We start from the raw sequence: 9126 nt of genomic DNA, 5'->3' as shown, positions 1-9126 counted from the left end.
ATGCCTGATTGAGTCGCCAACTACAACAGTGGTCCTATCTTTTCCCCTGTGGGCTGTAATTGGAGACATATCCTATTGCTTATGTTTGACTTATTCTTGCTGTACACTGCCTTGAGTGAATTCCTTCAAAAAGGCGGTAAATAAATCCTAATAAAAATAAAATAATTTTTGTTCAATAAAGCTTATTTTTAAAGTTTGATTACTAATGTTTTTTGACTGATATTTTTATTTTAATTCCTGACTATTGTTTCAGTTCTCTTGATGTAATTCACGTTGAACTTCGAGACATATGCAAAAAAACATTGCTAACTATGCTCCTTCCCAAGCTTGCCAGGTTTTCACTTCCAGTGTGTAGGGAGGGGGGTGTTGTGAAACGTTATGATGTAATTTGGGAGAATTAAAAAAAACAACAAAAAACCCAAAACCTCAACATCTAAAGTTAAAAAAGAAAAACACACACACATAAAGGTGCATTTCTGCTTCAGCAAGAACCTTCCAGGTTACAGTACTGAGCTGATACATGTCTTGCCTTACCTGAATGGTTATGTCAAAACAAGTGTTCCCATCCTCATTTAGGTTTTCAAACATAGCTTTGGAGGCATCAACTAAGAAAATCAAACTGTCCCGGCCAGAGAATCGATAGTCCCCTGTAAAACAGAGCAATAATATGATGCCCTCAGAATCTGTCATTCAAAAAGCCCATGATGTTTTACAGTTTCAGAAAACACATGTCCAGTTCTTGAAAGGACTGACTCATCAATGGCAGAGCAAGGCTAAACTCATTTCAAGTTTTAATACTCCATACCCTCTTCTCCTGTTTTTCTTTAAAAGAAGCCAATGTATTTCAGTGGTAAGAATATTATTATTATTAATTACATTTGCACCCCGCGCTTTCCCACACATAGCAGGTTCAATGCGGCTTACATAGTAAATAGAATTACAAAGTCTGAAGGAGAATGTTACAAGTTGTAGTAAACATAGTAGTAGCAGGGTTTTGAGCATATGTAAATTAAGCATGGAGAGGTAAACAAAGATAGGATGAGCAAAAGGAGAAGAGATTGGGAGGGGTAAGGAGTAGGAAGGATGGAGAGGAAGAGATTGAGGAATGAGCATAAGGAGATTGTGAGACATGGTCAAAGGTATAATAATCATTGTGGCAGGAATCATGTGGATGGGCTTAAAAAGTTAAGTTGGGTCATTAGGGTAAGGTTTCTTGAAGAGATGGGTCTTCAACATTTTTCTGAATGGTAGATGGTCGTTCATTGTTCAGATGGATCTTGGCAGAGCGCTCCAAAGCTGGCTGCTCAAAAAAGAGAAACTAGATGCATAGGAGGTCTTGTATTTAATACCTTTGCAGTTGAGAAGGTGTAAATTGAGGTAAATACGAGAAGAGGATGATCTATTTCTGGTTGGGAAGTCGATGAGGTTATTCATGTAGTTAGGGGATTCTTCATATATGATCTTATGAATCAGAGTGTGGACTTTAAATGTATTCTTTCTCTGATGGGGAGCCAATGAAGCTTCTCTCGAAGAGGTGTTGCGCTATCGAATCTTGACTTGCCAAAGATAAGTCTGGCTGCCGTGTTTTGGGTAGTGTGAAGTTTCTTCAGGATTAGGGCCTTACATCCTATGAAAACACTGTTGCAGTAATCTGTGTGCATGAGTACTGTGGATTGTACTAGGTTCCGAAAGGTGTCCAGGGAAAGGTATGATTTCACTTGTTTCAAAATCCACATCATATTAAACTTTTTTTTTTTTTGTGATGAATGTAGCATGGTTTTCGAATGATAAAGGGTTATCAATCTTTACTCCAAGTATTTTTAGGTTGTCAGATATGGAGAGTTTAACGTCTGGGGTGCTATGAGTAGTTGGGAGAAGTGGAGAGTATTGAGATGAAAGGACTAGACACCTTTATTAAGCCAAAAAACGTTTTAAGGTGTAAGTTTTTTTTTCTGTCAAAGCAACTTTGCTGTTTTTCTAAACATTAGGAAAAGAACAGTTAGGTTCTGACTGGGACTGTGCATAGTTTTAAGACAGGGGTGGGCAGGCTTTATTTTTTTCAATGTGGGCCACATTAATGACTCTTACCAACACCATGGGCCAAGGGTTCTCCTTAGAGCACCAGCTTAGAGAAGAACTTGAAAGGGAATCCTATTTGAGAGACAGGAGGTCCCCCTTGCAACTCAGGTGGGGGGGGGGGGGGGGGGTGAGGAAAGAAGGAGACACACATCGCTGAGTCCAGGGTGCAGGGAAGAGCAACTTTTACAGTTTCAAACTCAAGTTTTTCTCCCAGACAGCCGTTCATATGCATCTCCATCCTGCTGGCCTGGCAATTGAGGTTGCTGAGAACAGCTTATATTTTTGAGGTATATAATGTCTAATTTAGTGAGTTTACATTGATTGCCAGTGACTGGCAAAGTTCAAATGCCTACATTTGCCCTTTAGGATGTTACATTTCTTTCCATAGTCAAACTTGGACTCTAGACATCAGAAACACAATCCTTGTATTCCAGCCAACAAGAGTTGCTGGTTGTTCCAAATCCTAAAAAAGCATGTGATCTTGTCAATTATTTGTTTCTTTGCTATAGAAATGACAAGATCACATGCTCTCTCTATTGAAGTAGTTCCCAGGATTAGGAATTCTCTTTATCTTGAGCTTTGTGTAGAAGATTATACGAGGTTTCATAAGCAGAGAACTTTATATTTTCGGTCTTGCCATATCATTTTGTGAATTTATATTGTGAGTGATGTGATGCGAGACAAAACAATCAGAAGCTAAAATAGGAGTGGAGGAGTGGTCTAGTGGTTAGGGTGGTGGACTTTGGTCCTGGGGAACTGAGTTCGATTCCCACTTCAGGCACAGGCAGCTCCTTGTGACTCTGGGCAAGTCACTTAACACACCACTGCCCCATGTAAGCCGCATTGAGCCTGCCATGAGTGGGAAAGCGCGGGGTACAAATGTAACAAAAAAAAAATATAACTATTTAGTTACATTTTAGATGTATTAATTATATTTGTGAATAGCTGATTATGATCTGCCTAGTATTGTAGAAGATGAGCAAATATTAATAAAATGAAATCAAAACAAAATGAGTGTGTAGTGATTTAAAAAAAGATTTCAAGCATGGTTGGCATTACAATGGCGCAACCTGGGCAACTGCCCTGGGCCCCCATCCCATGGGGTCCCAAGCCAAACTGCGACTCAAGGAGCAATAGCCTAAAACATAAGAATAGCCATACTGGATCAAATCAATGGTCCATCTAGCCCAGTATCCTGTTTCCAATAGCGGCCAATCCAGGTCACAAGTATCTGGCAGAAACCATATAGAGTAACATTCCACGCTACCAATTCCAGGGCAAGCAGTGGCTTCTCCATAGCTGTCTCAATAAGTACTACAACTACTACTAAACATTTCTAAAGCGCTACTAGGGTTACGCAGCGCTGTACAGTTTAACATAGAAGGACAGTCCTTGTTCAAGGAGCTTACAATCTAAAGGACAAATGTACAGTCAGTCAAATAGGGGCAGTCTAGATTTCCTGAATAGGTATAAGGTTAGGTGCCGAAGCAGGGCCGTGCCAAGGGTCTGTGGCGCCCCCCTGCAGAAGATCAGTTGGTGCCCCCAGCGCCCCCCGCAGACGAACAGTTGGCCCGCGCGCCCCCTCCCCCCCCCCGTGAAAATGATCGCTGCCCTCCCATCCACGCTCCTCTCTCCCCTGCCCTCCCGCTCCCATGTCCCAACTGCCTGCCCGCCCTCTTCTCCCCCCCCCCAAGATCCCTTTTAAATTTACCTCCGTCCGGCAGCGAAGGCGCAGCGTCAGTGAAGGAGGTGGCGCTCCCGTCTTTACTAGTCTTCCCTTCGCTCAATGTCCCGCCTTCTTCTGACGTCATTTAAATTTAAAAGGGATCTTGTTGGGGGGGGAGAAGAGGGCGGGCAGTTGGGACATGGGAGCAGAAGGGCGAGATAAGCATGGTGCGGCGGGGCGCCCCCCCAGAGGACGGCGCCCTCCTGCCGTGCTTACCTCGCTTACCGTGTTGGCACAGCCCTGTGCCGAAGGCAACACTGAAGAGGTGTGCTTTGAGCAAGGATTTGAAGATGGGTAGGGAGGGGGCTTGGCGCAAGGGCTCAGGAAGTTTATTCCAAGCATAGGGTGAGGCGAGGCTTTTCCTTCAGGAACTTGTCCAAACCCGTTTTAAACCCAGACATGCTAACTGCTGTTACTACATCCTCTGGCAGCGAGTTCCAGAGCTTAACTATTCTTTGAGTGAAAAAATAGTTCCTCCTATTTGTTTTAAAAGTATTTCCATATAACTTCATCGAGTGTCCTCGGTTTTGAAAGAGTAAAAAATTGATTCACTTCTACTCGTTCTACAAAATCCTGAGTGGTGTAGACCTCAATCATATCTTCCCTCAGCTGTCTCTTTTCCAAGATGAAGAGCCCTAACCTCTTTAGCCTATTATATGAGAGGAGTTCCATCCCCTTTATAATTTTGGTCACTCTTCTTTGAACCTTTTCTAATTCTGCTATATCTTTTTTTTTTCTTTACATTTATTTTTCTCCCAGTTACTACTTATGGATCCAGTACACTTTCTCTTCTTGGTACTCTCCCTTCCTAATCTGTTTCTCCATCTGAAACCACTGTACACTGCAGGAACACATTGTCCACCCTCTGTATTCATCATCTCACCATCTTTTTTTTTCCTCTTCCTTCTTAGCTCTCTTCAACATTTCCTTCCTTCCTTCCATCCCTCTCCTTTCTTTTTTTTTTTTTTATTTCATGAAGTCTTTATTATCCATTAAAACATAACAGAAAGCTCATGTAGCAGTACGTATAATACATAATTGCTGAATTGAAACAGGCATTTACATGCAACTTAGGCACCTCTTTTCCACATTTCAATGTCCCGCTAAGAAACATAAGGAACTTCATAATTTTTTTTTAAAGTTTTTAACTGGAAAATACTTCCCCCCCCTCAACACCCACCCATCTCCCCCCATCCCTCCCCCCAGCCATACCCTAGGGAGGTCACTTAACACATCCTTCCATTCACCACTGTCACAACTCTCACTACACACTCTGAGCACTTAGAAGAAAAGGCTTCCAAACAGAATACCATTTACTCTGCTGTTGTCTGCGCTCTAAGAGTCTCTCAATTTCACAGACATACTTCAATTTATAGAGCTATCTCTATGGAGGAACCACAGCCCGTTTCCAGTAACAGGCTATGACCACCCTTGCTCACACAGTGCATGCCTCAACAGTGCCTGATGAGCAGGTGTTAGACCCCCCTGCCTTTACAGAAAAGAGAAAGATCTCGGGGGCCCAATTAACTGTGCAACCCAGCCAGCTCTGCAGCCTACTATGTATTGATTTCCAGAACGCTCTGACTTTTACACAATGCCACCACACATGCCCCATTGTTCCCCTATTACCACACCGCCTCCAACACAAGCCTGAGGAGTCTGGATATATACGCTGGAGGTGTTAAGGAGTAAGGTACCATCTATACAGCACTTTCACTGCATTCTCTTTAAAGGGTACATGAGATGACACCTTTGCCACCGCCCGCTCTATCCTCTCCCATCCTGCATCTCCCAAGGCCATACCCAGCTCCCTCTGCCAACCTGTGAAGTGTATAAAGTGGAGCCTGTGCGCTACTACATTTATATAAACAGCCAATCAGACCTCTAGATGAAGTGCGCTTTTCACAGATCTCTTCCAAACCTAACTTTTCCCTTCCCATTACCACATTTATTGCCGCCGTCCTGAGAAAATGAGACAGCTGGCGATACGCGAATTCATCCTTCCCCACCACTGGGTACCTCTTTGTCAAGGCAGAAAAGGACAACAACACATCCGCCTCGAACATTTGACCCCAAGTTCGCAAGCCCTCCCCATACCATCTCGTGAATACTCCTCTTGTGTCACCAGGCAAAAACAAAGGATTAAACGCTATAGGCGACAAACGGGATAGGACATCTTTTATTTGGAAAAAGGCTATCCCCGTAGTGAAGTGTAACAGATATGGATGAGCACAATCCCTCCCCCAGCGATCTATGCAACCTTGGAAGCCACATAAGCACCCCCAACGGCCTCTGGCCCAATGAATGCTGCTCCAGATGCACCCATTGCCTATCTGGATAGTCCTGATACCATTCAACAGCTGCCTTCCCTTGCGCTGCTCTATAATACCATATAAGGTTAGGGACTCCCATCCCTCCCTTCCTTCTCTCTTGATAAAGAAGAGAACGCGACAACTGCGGGCGCTTCCCTGCCCAGACGAAAAGCACAATGCGATCCTGTAGAGCGGCAATAAATCGCCTGGGCATCATCACAGGAAGGACTTGGAATAAGTATAGCAGACGCGGCAAAACATTCATCTTAACAATGGCTATCCTACCAAACCAAGAAAGCCATGTCCCCCCACTTCCCCAGATCTGTTGCAATAACTCTAGCCAAACCCTTACAGTTAGCTGAGAAAAGCTCAGAAAGATTTGAGGTCACATTCACCCCCAAATAACGAATTCCCTTTTTAGCCCAGCGAAATGGGAAAGAAGACTTCAAAGAATCCTCTAATTCCACAGGAAGAGCGACGTTTAATGCCTCCGACTTTGTCATATTCACTTTGAACCCGGATACTGCCGCATACTCCTCTATAACATTTAGAAGGCAAGGAAACGTGGTCAAGGGCCGGGTTACAAACAACAAAACATCATCAGCGAAAAGAGACAGTTTTGCGCCCTGCCCGCAATATTAACTCCCGAGATGATTGGATTCATTCGCACCCTAGAGGCAAAAGGCTCCATCACCATAGCAAATAATAAAAGGAGACAAAGGACATCCCTGGCGAGTTCCTCTATACAAAGCAAACATCTCCGAGTTACTCCCACTGACCCTCACACACGCTCTAGGGGAGTCATAAAATGCTTGTATTCATACCCGGAACTGTACCCCAAACCCAAAAGCCTCCAGGACCTTGTACATAAAGGGCCAATGAACCCTGTCGAAGGCTTTTTCCGCATCCAATCCAAGGAGACACAGAGGCCCCTGGGCCCTTTTAGCCAAATGCATGAGGTCCAACACCCGTATGATATTATCCATTGCCTTTCTATATGACACAAATCCCACCTGATCAGGGTGTATAAGTACCGGGAGCAGCGGGGCCAAAGGATTCACCAAGACTTTGCTAGTATTTTAACATCTGCACTCAAAACCGAAACAGGCTGATATGAGCCACATTCCGTGTGATCCTTATCTGGTTTGGGCAGCACCGCTATCCACACATCCCTCATAGACAGTGGCAAAGACTCCCCTGCACCCACCTGGTTGAATACATCCGCAAGGAGCGGTGGCAGCTCCATGGCAAATTTCTTATAAAACTCGTTAGGAAACCCATCTAACCCCGGAGACATATAAGAAGGGAGACTATGAATGGCTTCCTGTATCTCTAATGGGGTAACCGGTTTGTCCAACAGGGCCTGCTGCTGACATGTCAAGGTAGAGAGATCGCTGTCTGCCAAATACTCTTCTATTGTCTCCAAAGAAGGATTAATCTCCTGTGCATACAAGGCTTGATAAAAGTCCCCAAAAGGCCAATGGATAAGCTCGGAAGTACGCAACGCACCCCCCTTACCATCCTTTACCTGAGTAACCATACGCTCTACTTTTTGCCTACATAATCGCACTACAAGGAGTCGACCCGCTTTGTTGGCAAATTCATACGAACCCACCTGATATTTCGCTTGCATATGACTAAGTTGATCCGAATAGATGGAATCTAACTGTAATCTCTGCTCGCGCAGCTCATGCAAAATCTGAGATTAGCCTTATGCTGCTCCTCCAAGACGTGAATTCTCTCCATACATCTCGCTATCTGAGCTTTACGCGAGCGCTTACTAGTTATTGCAAAAAATAACCTCTGGTCACCACCTTCATGGCATCCTACACCGTGTTGAGTGAAGGCCCTGATTCAATATTAAACTCCAAGTATTCCTTTAAAACTTTCCTATAGCCCTCCACCACCTACATTTCTATTACTATGCTGGGCTGAGCCATATGGGGCCACCATAAGCTACATCCCTACAATATGAGATAACATACAAAGACAATGTGATCAAACTTTGTTAAATCACTCAAATTGTTTAAGGTACCTTTCCGTCCTCTACCCAAGATCACACCCCTCTGTCCTAGTTATACCTCCAGTTTCAGCCCCTTCTTCCTCCTCCTCTTCTTCATCCTCATCTGGGTTAAAAGACTTCCAGTCTGCCATGGTTGTTTTTGTTTCCTAAAGTAAAAAGTGAACAGCCAAAACATTACACAAAACAGGTTAAATTTTTCTCCATAGTTTCACATTTTGCACAAACCTTTTCTTTTCACAAAATAGGTAAAGAGAATACAGCACCATAGGAAACCAAAACAATATCACACAAGTTCAGAAGCATGAAAACAAGTCGACCAGAAGAGCCTAGAGAAAATGGTGGTGCCATAACCTTCCCACATCCATACAAGCTGACTACCCAGATTACAGCAATTACCACACCCTCAAACACTGCAAAAATACCAAAGTCACGCGTATTAGGTTGCCCTCGCACGTCCACAGCTCCTCTTCACACGCATGCAACAAGAAGGTGCAAGTGTCCGCAAGTCCGTGCGCCACGCCCTCCCCCGGTCAGGCATCTGTCCCTCGTCCCACCTTGTCTTTTCCACTAAAAAACAGCCCGTCACCCAAACTACCTGCGACTAAATTTAGGGTCTTCCCTGTTTGTTTCTCTCTTCCGCGTCCGTCCCGCCCGGAAACAGGAATAGCGTCAGATTAGGGTGGGACGCGGCAGAGAGACGGCTCTGGGGGTTGGTCGCTGCAGGTATCTTGTGTCACGTGCTGCCGCTGGCTATCTTTAGCGGGAAAGACGAGTTTAGGACAGGAGGGGGAGGGGGGGAGAGATGTTGTACTGCGGGCTGGGGTTGTTGGTTATTGTATGTTTTTGCTTCATCGCGTTTGGAAACATTGATATATCGGGCCGGCTTTGACCTCACTGACGTCCTTGTGTTGGGGTTAGCCAGGAGCTGCCTGGAGGAAGGGTGCAGGATTTAGCTTTGGAAATGCTAAAGGAGAGAGACTGCGCCC

General features: G+C 44.5%; 1 long non-coding RNA gene across 1 annotated transcript; it reads right to left on the bottom strand.

Moving 5' to 3' along the window:
• Window positions 1-539: 539 nt before the first annotated feature.
• Window positions 540-8809, bottom strand: LOC115460226. The gene is made up of 3 exons (XR_003940424.1): window positions 8736-8809; window positions 8199-8286; window positions 540-647 (listed from the first exon to the last, which is right to left on the bottom strand). It is a non-coding gene; the product is annotated as an uncharacterized LOC115460226 (long non-coding RNA).
• Window positions 8810-9126: the final 317 nt, after the last annotated feature.

The sequence above is a fragment of the Microcaecilia unicolor genome, chromosome 1, assembly GCF_901765095.1.
Source record: "Microcaecilia unicolor chromosome 1, aMicUni1.1, whole genome shotgun sequence".
Taxonomy (NCBI): Eukaryota; Metazoa; Chordata; class Amphibia; order Gymnophiona; family Siphonopidae; genus Microcaecilia; species Microcaecilia unicolor.
Note: the sequence above shows the minus strand (reverse complement) of the source record. Positions and strands in the feature narration are given on the sequence as shown.